General features: G+C 40.3%; 1 long non-coding RNA gene and 1 pseudogene across 1 annotated transcript; one reads left to right on the forward strand and one right to left on the reverse strand.

Moving 5' to 3' along the window:
* Olr1843-ps (olfactory receptor pseudogene 1843) lies at positions 4,566–5,239 on the reverse strand (annotated as a pseudogene).
* Positions 14,349–16,102, forward strand: LOC134481124 (uncharacterized). Its single transcript, XR_010056348.1, has 2 exons — positions 14,349–14,517; positions 15,573–16,102. It is a non-coding gene; the product is annotated as an uncharacterized LOC134481124 (long non-coding RNA).
* The last annotated feature ends 5,103 nt before the right edge of the window (positions 16,103–21,205 follow it).

A 21,205-nucleotide genomic window follows, 5' to 3' on the forward strand; every position in this document is an offset into this window, starting at 1 on the left:
GGCACGCCCCGGAGTGGGCAAAGACCTGGCACGAAGGCACTCTTGCACATGCGCACACAGTTAACTTCCTGAAAGGGGGCCAGCTGGCGCGGCGAAGGCTGGCGCCATCTTGTAATGGCGGAGGCTATCCTGGAATTCCACGTGGGGTGCAGTGGAAGCCAGCGCTATCTAGTGGTGGCAAATGTTATTGCGGCCCTTTACACCCGAGGGCAAGCAGTGATCCCTGACACTATTAAATATACTCTATCGTGCTTGCAGACAGATTCCTAGCATAACTCTCCTCTGAGTGACTCCACCCAACAGCTGAGAGAAACAAGAGTAAATATTCACCACCAAACATTAGCTGGAGCTGGAGAGTCTTAAAAAAAAAGGTGAAGAATCGAGGCCCAGATGATATGAGGGACTCCACAGGAAGACAAATAGAGTCAACTCACGGGGACTCTTGGGGTTTGCCAAAGACTGAACCAACAACCAGAGAGTGAACATGGACTGAACCTGAGCCCCCAGGACATGGGAAGGAAATGTGTAGCTTTGTTTTTTTAAGGGTTCCCCCAACAATGGGTGTTGGCATCCCATGAAGATGGAGCACCGGTTTTGGGATATAAAGTGAGTAAATAAATAAATGAATTTTAAAGACACAGATATCCCATCTACAGAAAACATGTTTTGGGAAAGCCCAATTCTAGTTGTTCGACACCCACATGAAGACAAAGCCTGTGGAGTGCCTATGCCCTTAGAGGCCATAATCCTTTTCATTCTGTTCTTCCATCAGAGTCCCCAAGCTCCACCCGTGGTTTTGATAGTGGGTTTCTGCTTCTGTCTGAGTGAGCGGCTTAGTGTAGTCTCTCAGAGGGAAGCCATGATGGACTCCTGTCTGCAAGCATAACAGAGCGTCATTAATAGTGTCAGGGATCGGTGCTCATCCATGGGGTGGGTCTCAATCTGCACTAACCATTGGTGGATCATTCCTCACTCTCTGCTCTATGCACGGCCCCTGCAATTCCTGTGGTCGGAATAAATTTTGGGTCTAAATTTGGTGTCTCTATCATTCCATTTGTGTTGTGCTCTGGCTACAGGAGACAGCTTCTTCAGGTCCATATCACTGAGGCTGTGAGTCTCAGCTATAGAAACACCCAGGATTCATGGCATCTCTTACCCCAGCTCTCTGCCTCTTTCTGGATGTGACCTGTACCTCCCCACCCCATCCATCTAGGCTGCTGTGTCTGGCCTCAGTAGCAGAGGATGTGATCATAGAGACTGGATATGCAAGGTGAGGAGATACCTGTGGGGTCCCCTCCTGCTCAGAGGAGAAAGGGCTGGGGGAAGGATTGTGAGAGGGGTGAACTGGAGGGGGGCAGTGTGCAGCATGTAAAGTGAATAAATAAATAACTATGAATAGAACTAAGTCTACTTGAAGGTAAGAAGCAGGTGTGTGTGTGTGTGTGTAAGTAAGTAAGTAAACTTGAAGGTAAGAGCAGTTGTGTGTGTGTGTCTGTGTGTGCATGTGTGTGTTTCTGTGTGTATGTGTGTTTGTGTGAATATATATATATGTATATATATATGTATATGTATATATATATGTATATGTATATGTGTATATATATATATATATATATGTATGAAGGTAAGAAGCAGGTGGGTGTGTGTTTAATATTTAATTATCACATTTGGGAAAAGAGTTGTCTATGTAGAAGACAGGACAGCTTAGGCACTATATTTACAAAAAAATGGCATTTGCCTAAGATGAAGAAATGATTCGGAGATTAATAGCATTATCTCTTCTTCCAGAGAACCCGGGGCCGATCCCCAGCTCCCAAGTGACAGCTCCCAAGTGTCTATAATTTCAGCATCACGGAATCTCACACCCTCTTCAACCTACTGGACACTAGGTATGCATGTGTTGCACACATGAACAAGCATGTGAAACTCTTACATATGTACAACAAAAAGTATGAAAACAGAAGAGCAGTTCCTGGTTGACATAATTTGATTTTCTTGAATATTCATAGTGATGATCAAAGTCAAATAAACACTTTATTGATCTAAATGCAATCAAAGCCACTAAAGTTAATGATCACATGGGTCACATAAAATCTATTTATTTAAAAATTTGCAATAAAAATATGCAGTCATTAAATTAAAATTTTATTAATATACAAATTGATAAACATTAATATCATATAGAGCTGAAAATAATACTTTCCACATATTTGTTTGGCTTTTATAAATATTGCAGTTTTTGGTTAGTTTGTTGTTGGTTTTTGTAGGAGTTCATTTCCAGGTATTAGCCCATAAACTCTATAAACTCATGCAGAATACACTACAGGAACTTAGGCTCTCTGGTGTTGAATCCAGGAAGGTTGCCATCTGTTTTCCTTCTTGTCTGATCAATTTTCTCTACATACATTTCAAGGATATTTTTGTTCTTGGATTCTTGCAGTTTTGTCAAGCTGATAGCTGATAGCTGTAACTGGAGAATATTTAGTTTTGAAGATCATTTTTGAAGCTATTTCCTGATGTCTGCACTATCAATGTTGTAGACTTTCAAATGAGTGGCCAACTGAACAGCTATTATCAATTATAGCTACTATTATGCCTTATAAATACTGATGTTTTGTCTGTTTGAAAGAAGAAATCAGAAAGGGATGGTGTTTGGGGTAAGGGACTCTGTGGGCAGAAACAGGAAGGATGACAGCATTTGAGACGTAAATAAATTAATAAAATAAACAAATACAAAAAATAAAGCAAAAGTCAAACTATACAAGAAAATCAGATTTAATTGATAGGAAACTGTATGGTTTTATATCGTAACATAATTCCTGAATTTTATAAACTTTAACCAATCTAATGACTAATTCTCAAAAATCAGAAAATTGAAAAAAAATGTTACAAGTAACACAGTAGGTTGACCAAATAATAACAACATTGTTTCTAGAACTGTACACTTTCTATGCCCGTATCCAATCCAGAAATCCAGTTGATACTTAGTTATTGCATGTCTTAAGTCATTCTATTCTGTGATAATTCATTACTATTTTTATCTTCTGTGACCACACCTTTGAAGATAAATAATTGCTTTGCTAGGATGTCTCTAAATTTGGATTTGCACAGTGATTTTTCTCTTTTAGGTTGAGATTATACGTACTTGACACAGATACCAAAAAGTGTTTCTTGCTTTGCTTATCGCAGTTAAGCTTTAGGAGGACGCCTGTCATCTTACCAACACCCAATTATGGAGTAATGAAATGATTTTAAATTATTTTCCTTTCGTAGTTAAAGTATTTTAATGTATTTTTCTTTTGTATTTTCTTTTAAAGTAATAGAAGTAATAGGAAAATTACTTAAAGCCTAAGGAAAGACTGTGTGTCTCTTCAAAACTTTAGTATTTGTATTCAGCATCTCGGTCATTTTTTTACATTTTGACCTGAGTGGTCCTTACTGCATGTAAGTAGACTCAGAACCATGAGTCTGAGGAGAATATAATTATTGTCTTTCTGTTTGGGTGACTCATGCCTAAAACATTACTGTAGTTTTAGTGTCATGGTATTTTTTTTAATGACTTCCATATTTTCAGCACACTTAAATGGAATTTTATTTTTGTTTAATTATACTCATAAAGAGTCAATATTATAATTTTATGTTATTTTATTTTCTTGTTGAATAGCAACCTGAATCTAATTATCCGACACTAGCTGACTTTTATATTTGTATTCTGTCACTTGTAAACCCACTTCAATTCCTGTATAATGTGTGCATTCATGCATGTGTATGTGTGTGTGTCTCTGTGTGCATGCGTGTGTGTGTGTGTGTGCGTGTTTGTATGTGTGTGCATGCGTGTGTGTGTGTGTGTGCGTGTGTGCATGTGTGTTTGTGCGTGAGTGTGTGTGTGTGTGTGTGTGTGTGTGTGTTTATCTGAAACTATGATATTGATGTTGACAATCACCTGGTTGAAATTCTTTTCCTCCACCCTATAGAAATAAAAAAGTTAAGGAAAGACTACTCCTGTTCCAAAATCATAGGCCCTGGGTGCCCAGAACTGACGTATGGACTGACCAAATGGTACACAAAGCAGAGGCTAACAATTCTTTGTCCTGAGAACTACTTAGCATTTCCAGTCCAACGCAATGAATGTACATGTACTGAGGGATATGTAATTGTAGCATAACGAGCTGAGATCATTTACAAACAATTTCTGGAAGATTTCCAAATAGCTAAGAATGGACACAGATGATTATCAAGACCCTGAGTCATTTGCATGTGGTTTAAACTCTGTCCAGATGAAACCGCTTAAGTACTGGACTGATCTACTAAAGTAATTTAGTAGCAAGCAAAGTTTACAATTCATTGCAATTAAACATGGTGGGGAAAAAAGAGAATACTCTAAAATAAAATAATGTTTCTTAAAGTTTGTTTCAAGACAGCAAGAAAGAGCACAGTGGTTTTGTTTTCTTTCTTTCACAGACTTTGCACCTTTTTGAAAGAGCACTTTGGGATCCTTAATTACCTATTTATTATCAGAACTTTCTATTGACCCAGAGTTGTTCTCAGTGCTGCCTTAACTTCTTGGTTCCTTAAGCTATAGATGATGGGATTCAGCATAGATGTCACTGTGGTATGGAAGATGACCAATAATTTATCAACTCCTTGTGGGTGGTTAGATTTGGGCCTCAAGTAGTTTTGTCCCAACCCTACAAGGCAACCTATTCCCCATGAAACAATTGCCTAATGGGCACAAACCTCACGACTCATTTGGATTGCATAGTGAAGCAGGGCAATACGGTGGCCAAAGGCCATGACTGCCAATAGGAAACACTCAGTTATACCAAAAAGTGTGAAGAACAACATCTGTGGGGCACATCCCTCCTGAGAGACTCCTCAGATCTCACTTACACGGCTCTCCATATCTTGGGTATGACAGAGCCAGTGTGACCAATTTCCAGGATACATAAGTTCCCCAGAAAGAAGTGCATGGGGGTGTGTAGAGATGGACGGGTGCAGATAGCAAAGGCTATGAGAGCAGAATGAGGGTGAACAGAGGAAGCATTCTCCAGGGACCTCACAGTTCTTGGCAATTGCAAAGCATTTGACAGACAAGCCCTTTTCCTGCCACAAAGAGCAATTGACGCACTTGACACTCATCTCCAGAAACACAGAGCAGTAGCAATTAGTAGGATTCTTGCAGGTGAGTGATATTAATTTTTTAGTATTTTAGAGGCTCAGTTACATCAGAGTCAAACTCTTTGTCTGCAGTCACAAAAATCAAAGCTGAGAAAAGATTTTTTCTCACAGAATTTCATAGCTAATACTTTCTCTCTTAACACCAGGGGATTTTCCAAAGTGTGCTAAGCATTGAGCCAAGTGTACAAATACTTACAATAGAAGGTGGAAACATGTAGTCCTGGCAGTAATGAAGCTCAGGCAGAAGGTTTACCTTGGGTTTAAGTTCAGTTTCACATGCTGTATAAGCAATCATTCAAACGAAGGAAAAGAAAACCTTGAGTGTATCTCGATTTCTACCCATTCTTATCATTAACTAGTTATCAATGTTATACAGAAAAACTGATCAATCCACTCATCTCTATGCTTTCCTGATGACACAGGCATAGTCTCTCCAACCACCCTATGTGTGTGTTGGGCCCCGACTATCCTCTGATTGCTATTATGAATATTCAAACCCACACAGTAAAGGTAACATTTCCTCAAGACTCATTATTTTTGAAGATTAAGTAAAATCAAATAATCATTTGATAAATAAATGATTACTGGTTTTAATACATAGACTTAAAGGGAAGGCACATCTCGATGTCTGCACAGTAACGAGGTCGTCAGAGAAGATTTTTAAGATGTGTAATGTGAGCCATGAAAGTGAAGAAGGATCAAGCAAACAACACCAGACCCCTTCATGCCAGAACCTTCAATATGACAGCTGGCATTTGTAACTTAATAATTACTGTCTCTTTATAGAATATATTTTCTTAGCAGGAGTATCACTGCGTAGGCACTAAATGTCTGTTTTCTTAATATTGTTCATGATATTCTATCAATCAGACTACTGATTTAAATAAAGAAAAAAAATAAAAGATGTATTGTCTGGGTATGTAGTGCAGGCTAACCTGAAATTCCTAATTTCTCTCCCTCAGTCTCCTGAATGTGAGTATTCTAAGAGCAAGACATGGCATCTGGCTTGATAGAAATTCCTTCCTATCCTCTCATCTCAACATCTTAGAATTCCACCAAACTACCTGTATTTCTGTACACATAGTATCTACACAGTTCATTCCTCTTTGCTCACTTTTGCATATGGCACCTGCAGTGTGCTTGTTTGGTTACTTACATGGAAAACTGTTCAGTTCCAGCACAGCCTTGTCTGTTTTCAAATATTGTCCTTCTCTTCTGTCTATAGTTACACTCTGTTTTTCACACTGTGACTGCTAAAGTAGCTGTTAGCTCTGTGGTGCTGACTCCTTCTCATCTTGTTCACATTGTAGCCTTATATGGAGACTGAGTATGGACTGCAAAGTTCTTATCATTATGTTCACCATCCTCACCAATCCATGAGCTCTCGTGTAATGAGAAGCTCCAGGGTTTAGCTTACTTTGGATCCTTGGGGATTCTGCCTGTCCCTTCCCATTATAGCTTCTGAAGTTCAGTCTCATGTCCCTCAAATATTGGAACGTGGCAAACTCATTTTTCTCCAAGTCTGATAACTTTTCCCTTCAAATGAGATGTCGTCTCCTGTATTGCTGGGTGTATATGTCTTTGCTGAAGTTTGGGTTTTCTTGCCAAAATATACACCACTTTTTCCTGACAAGAGTAGAGAAGGAGATATCACCATCCTGTTAGGCTCTGTCTCTATTAACTTGCTATAATGAAATATCAGACGTATGTGAGAAGATCAGCAAATGGTGATCTTCCACAAATCAAATGTGGGTTACAGTGTTTCCAAATTATAAAAAATAAACATGTTACCTATGTCCATTAATACCATATAAGACAGACACCCACATACACACGCACGCACACACACACACACACACACACACGCACACACAAGTATGCCACATACACATGTGTGCCTATATATTCATACAGAGGCAGAGACACAGAGAAACACAATAGAAAAAATGCACATGGACATTGTACATGAATTAAAATGTTAGAATAAACAAAAATGAAGGATAACAGTATTTGTTTACATCCTGCTTCATCCTTTGGTCGCTTATAAACATGGCTAAGAAAAAAACGTATTCTCCATGAGTTTTCTTCTGTGTGAATAAGTTAATTTCCCAAATCACTTAAGTTGATTGTGTGTGGAATGCTTGTCAGCTACATGGGTCATGAGCTTGTGTGCATGTCTACCCACAAACATTTTAGATTTACCTTTATGTACACTCTATTTTTGTGAATTTCTCACCATAATACATAATTTTTGTATCTATTCACTAAATGATCACTAGATTAATTTTCTATAGGGGATAATGAAAAACAGAGTTCCCCAAAAGATCAACAACAACAAAAAAAGATAAACAATACATACTTTTCTCATGGGGGCACGGGACATAGTCAGGTATATCAGCATATTAGATCTATTAGATTAGATTTGACCCATACATGCAAAAGTTATAAAAATCTAAGTGTAGAGAACATAAGGTAGACTTAAAGCTCTGACAATTATGAAGCATGAGTGCTGTTGTACATACGTGACCATTCAGTGGACTCTGCTTTGTAGAAAAAATGCTGGAATGCATAGGATTCTATTGTGATTCATTTCACACTTATTTGGCCTACTGTAAATATTTCTCCATATTAAATTAAAACAAACATACAAACAAAAACAAATAAACAACCTTCCCACAGTCAGCACAGAAAATGACTACATTTTTAATTTGAAATATTTTTAAAGCAACTTCTTTTCATTAGTAGGTTCAGTATTTGTATAGGTAGCTGTCTAGTTAGAGAGTGAGGCCTTGCCTCTCCCAGTTAAATTTCCAGAAAATCAACTCAAGAACCAGAATGTTATATTTACATTTGGATTTGTGCAATAACAATGATTCACCAGAAATCCTAAGGTTTCATAAAAGAAACCTTACTAAAGCTAAAAGCTCACCTTGCACCTGACATGATAATAGTAGGAGATTTCAACACCCCACCCTCATCACTGGAGAGATATTGGAAACAGAAATTAAACAGAGATATAGAGAAAGTAATAGAAGTTATGAACCAAATGGATTTAGCAGATATTTATAGAAAATTCCATTCTAAAAAATAAGGATATACACTCTTCTCATGATCTCTGGAACCTTCTTTAAAATTGACCACATAATCGATCCCTCAACAGACATTAACAGATACAGGAAGATAGAAATACTCCCGTGCATTCTCTCAGATCACCACACACTAAGACTGGTCTTCAACAATAACAATAATGACAGAAAGCCCTGATATACATGGAAGTTGAAAAATGCTTTACTCCATGACAACTTGGTGAAGGAAGAAATAAAGAAATTAAAGACTTCTTAGAACTTAATGAAAATGAAGATACAACATTCCCAAACATATGTGATTGAAAGAAGAGCTAAGAGGAAAACTTATAGCTCTGAGTGCTTGGGAAAAGAAACAGGAGAGAGCATATGTCAGGAGCTTGATAGCACATGTAGAAGCTCTGGAACAAAAAGAAATAAGTAAACAAAAAGGGGGTAGAATGCAGGAAATTATCAAACAAAGAGCTGAAATCAGTGAAGGAGAAATGAAAAGGACGATACAAAGAATCAACAAAACCAGGAGCTGTTTCTTCGAGAAAAACAATAAGTTAGATAAACCCTTAGCCAAACTAACCAGAGGTCAGAGAGACTGTATCCAAATTACAAAAATCAGAAATGAAAAGGGAGACATAACAACAGAATCTGAAGAAATTAAAAAAAAATCATCACCTTGTACTATAAAAGCCTATATTCAAAAAAACTGCAAAATCTGGAGGAAATGGACAATTTTGTAGACAGAAAACAGGTAGCAAAGTTAAATCAGGAACAAATAAACTATCTAAACAACCCCATAACTCCTAAGGAAATAGAAGCAGATATTAAAAGTCTCCCAACCAAACAGAGTCCAGGTCGAGATGGGTTCAGTGCAGAATTCTATCAGACCTTCTTAGAAGACCTCATACTAATATTGTCAAAACTCTTCCACAAAATTGGACAGAGAGAGCACTAGCGCATTCCTTATATGAATCCACAATTACTCTTATACCTAACCCACACAAAGACTCAGCACAGAAAGAGAACTTCAGACCAATTTCCCTTATGAATATTGACGAAAAAATAATCAATAAAATTCTTGCAAACAGAAACTAAGAACACATCAAAAAATCATCCATCATGATCAAGTAGACTTGAACCCAGGGATGGAAGGATGGTGTAATATAGGAAAATTCATAAATGAAATCCATCATGTAAACAAGCTCAAAGATAAGGAACACAAGGTCATTTCATTAGATGGTGAGAAAGCATTTGACAAAATTCAACAACCCTTGGGGATAAAAGTCCTGGAAAAATCACGAATTGAAGGCTCATATCAAAACATAGTGTAAGAAATATACTGCAAACGTGTAGCTAACATCAAACTTAATGGAAAGAAACTTGAAGCAACCCCACTAAAATCAGGCACTAGACAAGACTGCCCATCTCTCTCCCTATTTATTAAAACAGGACTCCATGTCACAGCCAGAGAAAACAGACAGTAAAAGGGGGTCAAAGGGATACAAATTGGAAGGGAAGATATCAAAATATCATTATTGGCAGATGATATGATAGTATATAAGTGACCCCAAAAGTTCCACCAGAGAACTTCTTAACCTGATAAATAACTTCAGCAAAGTGTCAGGGTATAAAATTAACTCAAACATACCAGGAGCCTTCCTCTCCTCAATGGATAAACAGGCTGCGAAAGAAAATAATAAAATCACACACTTCACAATAGTCCCAAATAATATAAAATATCTTGGTGTGAGATTAACCAAGCAGGTGAATGATCTGTATGACAAGAAGTTCAACTATCTGAAGAAAGAAATTGAGGACGATCTCAGAAGATAGAAAGAGCTTCCATGTTCATGGATTGACAGGATTAATATAGTCAAGATGAGCATTTTGCCAAAAGCAATGTACACATTCAATGCAATATCCATCAAAATTCCTACTGACTTCTTTAATAGAGATAGAAAGAGCAATTTGCAAATTCATTTGGAATAAGAAAAGCCAGGATAGCTAAAACTATCCTCAACAATAAAAGAACTTCTGGGGGAATCATCACCCCTGAACTCAAGCAGAATTACAAAGCAACAGTGATAAAAACTGCATGGTATTCATACAGAGACATATGGATAGACCAGTGGAATAGAATTGAAGACCCCGAAATGAACCCACACACCTATCATTTGATATTTGGCAAAAGACATAAAACCATCCAAATGAAGAAACATAGCATTTTCCAAAAATAGTGCTGGTTCAACAGGAAGTCAGCATGTAGTTGAATCCAAATTATCCCATTTTTATGACCATGTACAAAGCTTAAGTACAAGTGAATCAAAGACCTACACATCAAACCTGATGCACTCAAACTAATAGAAGAAAAGGTGGGAAAGAGTCTTGAACACATGGGCACTGGAGAAAATTTCCTGAAAAAAACACAAATGACTTATGCTCTAAGATCAAGAATTGACAAATAGGACCTCATAAATCAGCAACGTTCTGTAAGGCAAAAGACACTGTCATTAGGGCAAAACTGCAACCAACAGATTGGGAAAACATTTTTACCAATCCTATATCTGATAGTGGGTAATATCCAGGATATACAAAGAACTTAGGAAATTAGACTCTAGAAAGCAAAAATACAATATTAAAAATTGGGTACAGTGAGTTACAAAACATTCTCAGCTGAAGGTTATCAAATGGCCAAAAAACACCTAAATAAATGTTCAACATCCTTAGTCATCAGGGAAATTCAAATCAAAATAAAGGGGTCTCAATCCAAGTGGGTAGACAGAATCCTGGATGCTTTTTCCTGGGTCCCTCTGTAATAGTGGACACACTCTTGATGGTTACTGATGTATCAATGATTCCAGGCAGTTTTCTTTTACATCCTCGAAGATGAGGATTATAAAAAGAGTTCTGCTAGTCAAAAGCAGGGGCGGAAAATATCCCTAGCGATCTTTCCCTTACCTAATGGCTTCTTGCCCCCACAAGGCCAACAGTAGATGTCTGCATGCCTCCCAAGCTGCATCTTCCCAATCTACACTCTTCCTCTGTCCTGTTTCTTTCACGAAGAGCACACACGCTAACCCTAAACCCATCTTGTCTTCAGTCAGCACTAAAAACCTATTACTCTCTGACAGCTTCGCTTTCCCATATGACCTGGTTGCTCACAATTCTGAGGCATGTTCACGCTTGTATGGACAAACAGAATGTCACCGATTGGCTAGTCTATAATGACGCAGATTCTGTATGATTCTGATTCAGAAGCCTGTAAATCCAAGATGAAGAGACCATCGGCAGAGGAAGGAGTTCTTGTGGGATGTTGTCACCACAGAAGGGATCCAATGGGCTAGGAAGACAAGAGAGGGAGCCAAACTCACTTTCATAATTGAACATTTTTTCCACAAAAGAATCATTAATGGATCTTTATTTGTAGGTCGCATCCCTCTTGACCTAATCAATTCTTCACAACTACATTCCCACTGGGGATTAATCTTCAGAAAATTACTTTTGGGAAAACACATTCAAACAAGAGAAGAGGGTGAATATTTGGATATCTATAGTGGGGGGTGGGCATTATTCTTCCCATGTTGTGTACCCTTAAGAACTCTAACTACCTCCTTCCCCACAGTAGCCTCAATGAATGACGTGGATTCTGGGTGATTGATGAGGTAGAGATACCAAAGCTCAATGCCATATCCTGTCACCAGTATCAAGCTCAAAACAGCAAGAGCCACATGTGGGAAGGAAAATATGAATAAACTTTACGGTATCTCTAAACTATAAACCCACAATTTAATCAAAACATTGTTTTATACTCAGTTCTTTTATATCGATGTGCTTCAAATGTAAAAGTCAGTGGCCTTGCTTGTGACTCCTTGTACAGGTTTATACTGTACATTAGCCATCTTCATGCTCACAACTCACCTCCATTTCCACCTGCACACAAACACACACACACACACACACACACAAACACACACACACACACACACACTGCTGCTCCCCTTCCTCTTCCTATATGCCCCCTTTCACTTAATATCCCTTATTAAAATCTAAATTTCGCAATCATCTGTTTGAGTCTGTCTTGTTTTACTTAACACATTGTATTTTACACTCCATCCAAACCATCCAATGGTTTTTCTGAGAACAAAACCATTTCCTCTTATACACGGATGAAAATCACATCAATGTATTTCCCATATTTAAGCCATTCATCCAGTGATCAATAGCTAAGGTTATTCCAATGACTTCTCTATTGCACACAGTGTGGCAATCAGAATGGATGGGCAGGGGGTCTGGTTAGTTTTTATTGTCAGTTTGACTCAACCTGGTAAGAAGGATCCTCAGCTGAAGAATTGCCTCCATCAGATTGGCCTTTGGCCACAAATTTGAGGAATTTTTTTGTTGATGGTTGATGTGGAAGGGTCTAGCCCACTTTGGTTAGTGTCATCCCCTATGAAGGTGGCCCTGGGTTGTAGGAGAAGGAGAGAAAGCTGAGTAGGTCATGGATAGCAATCCAGTACCCAGCATTTCTAAGATGTCTCTGCTTCCTTTCCTGCCTCTAGAGTCCTGCCTGAGTTCCTGCCCCAACGTTGCTCAGTAACAGAATAGTACCTAGAAGATAGAGTGAGACAAACTCTTTCCTCCTCAAGTTGACGGCTATGATGAGATTATTCTTCTTGTTCCCTACTTGCTCTTCACTTTTTTGAAAGTTGTCTCTGTTTATTGTTCTTAGAAAGATGATATTACATGTTTTCTCATGGGCTCTCTGTCTCTCTCTGTGAATCTCTCTGTCTCTGTCTCTCTAACTCTCTCTCTGAATTTGTGTGTTTGAGTGTGTATATGTGTATGTATGTGTGTGTTTGTGTGTTTGTGTATGTATGAGTGTTTCTGTGTGTGTGTGTGTGTGTGTGTGCTCTTTCCAGGTTTAAAAAAAGATCCCAAGGCTGTACATCTCAGCAGGTGCCTAGAGAAGGAAGATGAAGGGAAAAAAAGGGGGAAAATCATATCCTTTGAGTTAACCCCACATTGAGGTTAGGCACATAGTAGACCAACAGTCACATAATGGCAGAGGAGTCATAAGAGCAGAGAGAGAGAGTAAAACACAAAGTGTGAAGGACAATGTGCTTAAAACTAAGATAAAAGGGAGAAATAGAGGACGATGCACTTAGAAAAGTAGACAGATTTTAAAAAGCTGCCATAAGTTGTTAAGCTCTAAGTACGTTTAAAAAAATTATAATGTTAAAGTGGAAGGGAATTACTGGCGAGAGGGAAGGGAGGGTCAGAGTGTGGTGGGGCCAGGGGAGGGTTCTGAAAAGTATCCTTTTGAAGATCTGAAGAACTATGTGACACAAACAATTAAAGTGCCCTTTAATTTACAGGTAAATTCCACACTTACCTGCATCCAGGATTCTGTCTACCCATATTTCAAAAACAAAATTACGTCATCTATTTCATCCTGTTTTGCTGCAGTTGATCTAATAAATTCCTTGACCTGAAGTGCCTGTGAATTTTAAGACATTTAAAATACGACTGGTCGATATCGGGTTTGTCATCAGTTTATCCCGACTTTGGAAGCAGGTCCAGGAGCTAATTTTTCCTCCCTCTTTGCAAAGAATACATAATTCATGATTCCCATTGACTTCAATACAAGGTATTTAATCCTGTCAAATTCCAGCTTTGTTTGAATAAAAATGGCCCTCCTCTAATTGTGGGTTTAATAAAGCTAATTTTGGTGTGCTATCCAGTGTGCTGCCTCGGAGAGAGGCTAGCAATATTTCCGATATGGAGAATGGCTTAAAGATAACCAAAGGAAAGATAGGAGCTGGGACAATAACCACCAAGGATGTTGGTGACTCAGAAACAAAAGACTTTTTCAGAAAAAAAATGCATGAAAAGAGCTATTTGGGCAGACTGTGACTCGAGTCATCAGAATATTTGGGTGGGGACTTTATTTTGGGTCTCCAGGAGGCTACATGAGAAGCTAAAACCTAGATGCTGGAAGTTTCTAAGCGTAACTAGGGAAGGAACTGGTCTGAGAGCGCTTCTATGACGTAAGCAGAGCCTGGATGATGTCACAGAGCACTGGACGGAGGTTGCGCTTCTCTTCCACTTGGGGGCGCTAGACTCCCTTGAAGGTGGGTTCACTATCTTCCCAGCAGGGTGTGAAAGCCAGTTCAGCTCCTGAACCCCACAATTGTTCAACAGGCTTTTGGACCCTGACCGGTTTCCGAAGACATAATCTGGACAACTAGGACATTTTCTTTCGGTAAATACGTTTATGAAGATAACTGGGACCCTTGTAGCCCAGAAAGCTAAAAGTTTTCCCTCGTACAGCTAGTAACCGTCTGTTCTGATGTCTTCCAAGTTTGAGAGCTCGGCGGACGGTCTAGGCTAGTCAGTCTAAGAGTTTATTATCCTTTGCTAACAATATCTAATTCATAATTCTACTAAAGTGCCAAAGCTCCTCTCTGTGCCTGTGCATTTTAGGAGATAATATTTCTTTTTGATGTTGTTGTTGTTGTTGATTTTTTTTTTTTTGTTTTCGGAGCTGAGGACCAAACCCAGGGCCTTGTGGTTGCTAGGTAACTGCTCTACCACTGACCTAAATCCCAACCCCAGGAGATATTATTTCTAAATGGCTGTTGCTGCCTACACAAAAGACTCTTCTTGCGGTCGAAGATGCAACAGCTTCGCGGAATAAACCTGGGGCTGGGTCAGGATGCATAGTACAGAAAGACAGTGGACTGGTGTGCTTTGTCTCTGGGCAGACACTTGTGGATGTTGTCACATAGCGCATAGTTAGAGATTAGAAGAGGGGTGTGGCCACCCTCCTGGCTCCTTTGCTATCCTTTATCTGTTCTGCTTGCTTAAAGTGGGGACAGGGATACTTAATCCCACACTGACCTAGCCAGTCAAGGAGAGGTTCCTCAGCAGAGGCAAAGTGCCTGGGGCTGAAAAAATGTGTCTGAATATGTTATTTTGAGCTGTAGAGAACCATTTTTTTTTAATTTTCCTTTGAACTTTAGATTTTGATTTTTGAGAGAGGGTTTTTCTGTGCGTAGATTTGGCTATCCTGGAACTAACTCTGTAGACCAGGCTGGCCTTGATCTCACAGAGGTCTACCTCCCTCTGCCTCTTGAGTGCTGGAATTAAAGGTGTGCTCCACCATTGCCCAGCCCTACTACGAACCTCTGATTACGACAGAATAAGATTCAGATGCTCAACCCTGTTTACCATCGCCTTCCTCACCTGCTGCAAAGTTCTCTTAGACAAGAGCCTTGGTCCAGCGCCCTCTCCACCCAAACCCTATTGTTCTTGCAGGCACTCACATGGCAGCGGCACCAGCATTGTGTCTGGTTTAAGCAGGAGAGCTCTTCAAACCCAGGCCACGGGCAAGTATGAAGCCTGAACACCGAACGATACCCACAAGACAGTGGACCAGGATCTCGTGGCCTACCACACTAGGTCTACAGCCAAGAAGAAGAGGATGTCTCTGAGGAGGATGAGCACACCATCCTTCCAGAAGCGGAGCAGGAGGAGGCCTTCTCCCCAGGCTCTGGGGGACATTGTGGGCTGCAGAATTTCTCACGGATGGAAGGAAGGTGATGAGCCCGTCACCCAGTGGAAGGCCATTGTTCTAGATCAACTGCCAACAAATCCCTCTCTCTATCTGGTCAAGTATGATGGAATTGATTGTGACTACGGACTGGCACTTCACAGCGATGAGAGGATTTTAAAGCTTAAGGTCTTGCCTCACAAAGTAGTGTTTCCTCAAGTGAAAGACGCCCATCTCGCAAGTGCATGGTTACCCTGGTGTCTGAGTCATCTGTAATAAAACCCACTACTATTAAGATCAAAGTCACAGGAACTATGACAAATAGCCAATCACACGACAAGCATCATAGTTGTCAAAGCCTTTTCTGCAGCCTTATTGCAGTATAATTTACATACTTAAAAATCCATTTAAATGTGTAATTTAATGATTTTAAAGCAAAATTTATAGCTTCCTTCCCTTTTTTAATACTCATTTCCCACTAGTTCATATGATATCAAAGACTATTAAAAACACAGAAGTGAAGTCAGGAGAAGGACCAGAGCGGTAAGCAGCAAGGATCTTGATTTGCTAAGACAACAGATACATTGGCAGAATCGTCTGGATAAAACCACTTGGGAAATATTGGGTCTAATCTTAGCGTGCAGCCTCCAGACAAAAAGTTTAAAGGGTTAAGTCATGGGTCCTCCTACATCAAATCCAGTCCTGACCTTGTGTGCTCAGCATCACTTTTGGCCACTTTCATGTTAATCCCATTCATCACTCTTACATGTTGCCTAGCAACTCACATTGTAAACAAACTTATTTTGGTTCATGGTTTCATAGGTTTCCGTTCATTGTCACATGACCATGAAAGCGGTAAGATAGAGCTCAACTGCTAACTTCACTGTCATCCAAGAAGCACCAACACAGGAAGAGACCAAGGACAAAAAAACACCCTCCAAGACATGTCCCAAATGACCAAGTCCCTTAATTTCCTATCTCCTAGTTTCCCGCCACCTTCATACACATCCATCAACAGATGAACTCATTGATTACAACCCACAGGGTCCAATCGATATTCATAGTCCCACCTTTGAACATTGTACTGGGACATTGTGTATCTTAAACCCATAGGGCAGGGCCAGAAGGTTGTGTCAGAGGTCTAAAAGTCACCTCACACTAGAAACAGCTGGGTAGGTTTCTCAACATCTCCTATTTCTTTCTGGGACTGAGCTACACCATGTCTCCATTGCAGCATTTTGTCTGGGGTGAGATACCATCAGCAGTCAATTGTAAAGACGCCCCCACCATGTGTGTGCTTGAATGTAAAATGGGACATCTATAATATAGACACACACGCATATACACAGACTCACAGAGAGAGGCAAAAAGGGAAGGAGTTGAGTATTAGGAACCCTCAAGGAAGAGGGAGTGGAAATATAAGATACAGATGTCAGCGAGAACCAAAACAAAGCAGTGTCTTCTATACACGACAGGACCACTGTCCCTCAGCCCTAGCTGACGGGAAAGGGAGAGTCAGTTTTCTACAAAGATATAGCTGGTGATAAGCTGGCCAGGCTTCAGGGGCTTGCCCAAGGCCCATGAATTTATGGGCAGCATAAAGGACTTGAGTGGGTTATTACAGAGGGCAGAAAGGGAGCTTGAAGTTGGGAGAAGGGATTAGGTGGGAATGGATCAGAGAGGAGTTAGGAAGAGACGTGAGAAGTAAATTCTATCAATATATAATGTACAAAGTTCTCAAGGAACTAGTAAAAGTGGTTTTTAAAATACCATATCTGTACTGAACACATACAAACCATTTTTCTTGTCATCTCCTAAATAACAGACCCTCATGATTTCATTTCATTAAGTACAAAAGTAGTTCAGAGATTATTTAAAATATAGGAGGGTCTGGGGAGACTGCAGAGGGGTAAAGCCAAGTGTGTGGTCACACATGCAAACACCAGTGCTTGGTATGGGAACAGGAGGATGACCGGGGCTTCCTGACAGTGAGCCTCACCTCAGGTTCAGCAGGGGACCCTGTCACAAGGGAATACAGTAGGGATTGAAGGAGCAGAACACGCTCTACCCTCCCCCAGCCTCTGAAATTACATGCCTCTATGCACACACATGCACACATACACACATATAAATATGACTATATTATACGAGAGGCTTGCATAGGTTATATAGAAATGCAGTGTCGTTTTATCCAAGGAACCTGAGGACTTTTAGATCATTGGGAGTCCTGGGGCCAACTCTCAGAGGCCAAGATATATCTCCTTATTGTGCAAACAAATCCTTGGTTGAGTGTGTGTCAGTGACTCCACACAGTTCTCCTCCTCTAGGTTCCTGTGTATCACATCTGGAAATACTGAAAAAAATATAAACCAGAGGCTTTGTTGGGGTTTCTAGGCTTGCGTTAAAATCATATTTATCACGTTTTATTAAATGGAAGGGAAATCTTCAGCTCCCAGCAACAATAGACTCAATCATGTTGGCTTCTGTTTTATCCCATTATGAATAACAAGTAATTGCACATCAATAGCTCCCCATGCTTTGAACTAAATCAGGATGAAGGGATATGTTTCCGTAACACCTATGTGGATAATCAAGTTGAAATGGGGGAGGTATGATGCCTTTGGCTTATGGGAGAGATATGGCTTGATTGTAAACTTGTTATGCAAATAACCCTAACCCCTGACAAATGAATGTAACGATAAAATATACTACCAAATGGGATGGACACTCATTACTTGATTTCTTTTAAAAGAAAAAAAAAATAACATACTTTAGGATTTTGAATAAGTGTGACCCTCAGAGTTTCAAATACTTGAATGTGTTTGGTTTCCTGTTTGTGGATTGTTTAGAAAGGATTGGGAGTTGTGTTTTTGTTAAAAGAGATGTGTCAATGGGAGGTGGGGGCCTTGAGATTTCAAAAGCCCACCAGGCTTCTCTCTCTCCCTCCCTCCCTCCCTCCCTCCCTCCCTCTCCCTCTTTCTGTTTGTATGTGTCTCTCCCTCTCCCTCTCCCTCTCCCCCTCTCTCTCTCCCTCTCCCTCTCCCTCTCCCTCTACCTCTCCCTCTCCCTCTCCCTCTCCCTCTCCATCTCCCTCTCCCTCTCTCTCCTTCTCACAACCTCCCTCTCCCTCTCCCTCTCCCTCTCTCTCTCCCTCTCCCTTCCTCCCTTTCCCTCTCCCTCTCCCTCTCCTTCTCACAACCTCTCTCTCCCTCTCTCTCTCTCTCCCTTCCTCCCTCTCCTTCTCCCTCTTCCTCTCCTTGTCCCTCTCCCTCCGTCTCCCTCTTCCTCTCTCACTCTCTCCCTCTCCCTCTCTCTCTCTCTTCCTCTCCCTCTCTCTCTATCTCGCTCTCTTCCTCTCTCTCTCCCTCCCTCTCCCTCTCTCTCCCTCTCTCTCTCTCTCTCTCTCTCTCTCTCTCTCTCATTTGGGGAGCAGGATGTGAGCTCTCAGGATCTACACAGCCAGGCCTGCCTTCCTGCCAGCCTGCTGTCATGGTGTCTACCACGATGGTCCACGGACTCACCCTCTGAAACTGTAAGACGGTAATTAAATGTTTCCTGTCGTACATTGATTTGGTCACGGTGTCTCTTCACAGCAATAGAACAGTAACTAAGGCACACATATTCCTGTCTATTTTTCTAATACTTCTGTATTTATTTCATTATAGTTACCTGTTGACCATTGAACAGTTTTATGAATAAGGTTCAAGTTTAAAGACAAATAGTGACAAATAGGAGTGCACTGCTAGGGGGTTTGGTCTTGATGGAGTGGGTGTGGCCTTGTTGGGGTAGGTGTGTCACTGTGGGCATGGGCTTTAAGACCCTAACCCTAGCTGCCTGGAAGCCAGTCTTCTAGCAGCCTTCAGAGGAAGATGTAGAACGCTCAGCTCCTCCTGCACATGCCTGCCTAGATGCTGCCATGTTCCTGCCTTGATGATAATAGACTGAACCTATGAACTTATAAGCCAGCCCCAACTAAATATCCTTGTAAGACTTGCATTGGTCATGGTTTCTTTTCATAGCAGTGAAACCCTAAGACATACATACAGATATACATATACATATACACCTAGGTTTACACACACACACATACACACACACACACACACACACACACACACACACTTTACAGGGATTTTAGATCTAGCCAGGGCCCCTGCAGTTTCGTTGGTCCATCTGATACACGTGTTCATGGAACATGTCTCTCTCTGTTTCTTGTTCTAGGAAGTACGTGGACAACATCTGCAGACTCGCTTCATTTTACTTTATTCTCCTCTTCAGCCTTAGAAATCTCAGCTTACAGAGAGGGGAAGATGGGAACTTGGTTCGATAGCTCTTTTTGTCTGTGGGGAGCTTACATCTCAAGTCACAAAGGGAAAATAAATATAAGAAGAAATAAAAATACACATCCAAACCATGATGGGAAGTTCATATCCGTTCCCCTTAATGAATGTCCACTTTGGAAATTGGAATCCACACTCAGATGAGACTTTTGAAAAATCCTAATTCTCAAGCAGGCTTTGGTATTTCTCTTTTCCTGAAAAGGAACACCACTAGAAAAAGACAGACGGTACAGACGGTAGGTTGTTTTTTTCCACAAATCGAATCAGAAGCATTTGATAATGAGCATAGAGGGGGCTCTTCCCATGTTTACCAAAGAATAAAGTAATATGGGTGAGGGGAGCCATGTAGAGAACAGTTGGTGCCTTATTGGTATTAAAAAAAAATTCCTGAAGTCAAGAAATAATATTTGACAAGAGAAAAAACAAGGTTTTCATTACGCAGAACTGTTTTTAAAATAGCCTTCTTTTTAGTCATGGAAAGAGGGGGGTGGAGCAGGTAAGTCTGTAGAAAACTAAAGTCATTCCCATCAAAAAATTAAGAATAATGTGGATTTTTGATGTACTTGAATAAAATTAGAAATTTTAGCTTTCAAAGGGGAAATATTGTGTTCCAGAGAGAGAAAGACAAAGGAGTGTCCAAACCCATACTTGATTCTTTCAATAAATCTTCTGGTAACTCATGTGTTTGTTGATATTAGGATTAAAATGCAAGTTGGATTTTTCGACTTAAGAGTTTACTGTGTGTGAACAGCAGTCAGTGGAAATACTTGTCTTCCGATTTCTCAAAAGGCATGAAAAAGCCACCGTGGAGTTACTGGATTTTGTTTCAAAGACTTTAGCTCCTTGTCTGCAGGGATGCAGGGCCTCAAAGGAAGGGCCCGAGACCTCCTAAGAGGTAGTGTCCAACACCTGGGGCCATGCGCACAGAGGGAAGTAGCCTTTCTCAGAAAATGGAGCTGGGAGAGCTAAAAAATGAAGGCGACATATCGATCAAATCGCTGTAATAGAACGACGGCAGCCAGTTCACAAAGCGAGGCAGCTGTCAGCGACTCGGCCAA

The sequence above is a fragment of the Rattus norvegicus genome, chromosome 11 (assembly GCF_036323735.1).
Source record: "Rattus norvegicus strain BN/NHsdMcwi chromosome 11, GRCr8, whole genome shotgun sequence".
In the NCBI taxonomy this organism is placed as follows: domain Eukaryota; kingdom Metazoa; phylum Chordata; class Mammalia; order Rodentia; family Muridae; genus Rattus; species Rattus norvegicus.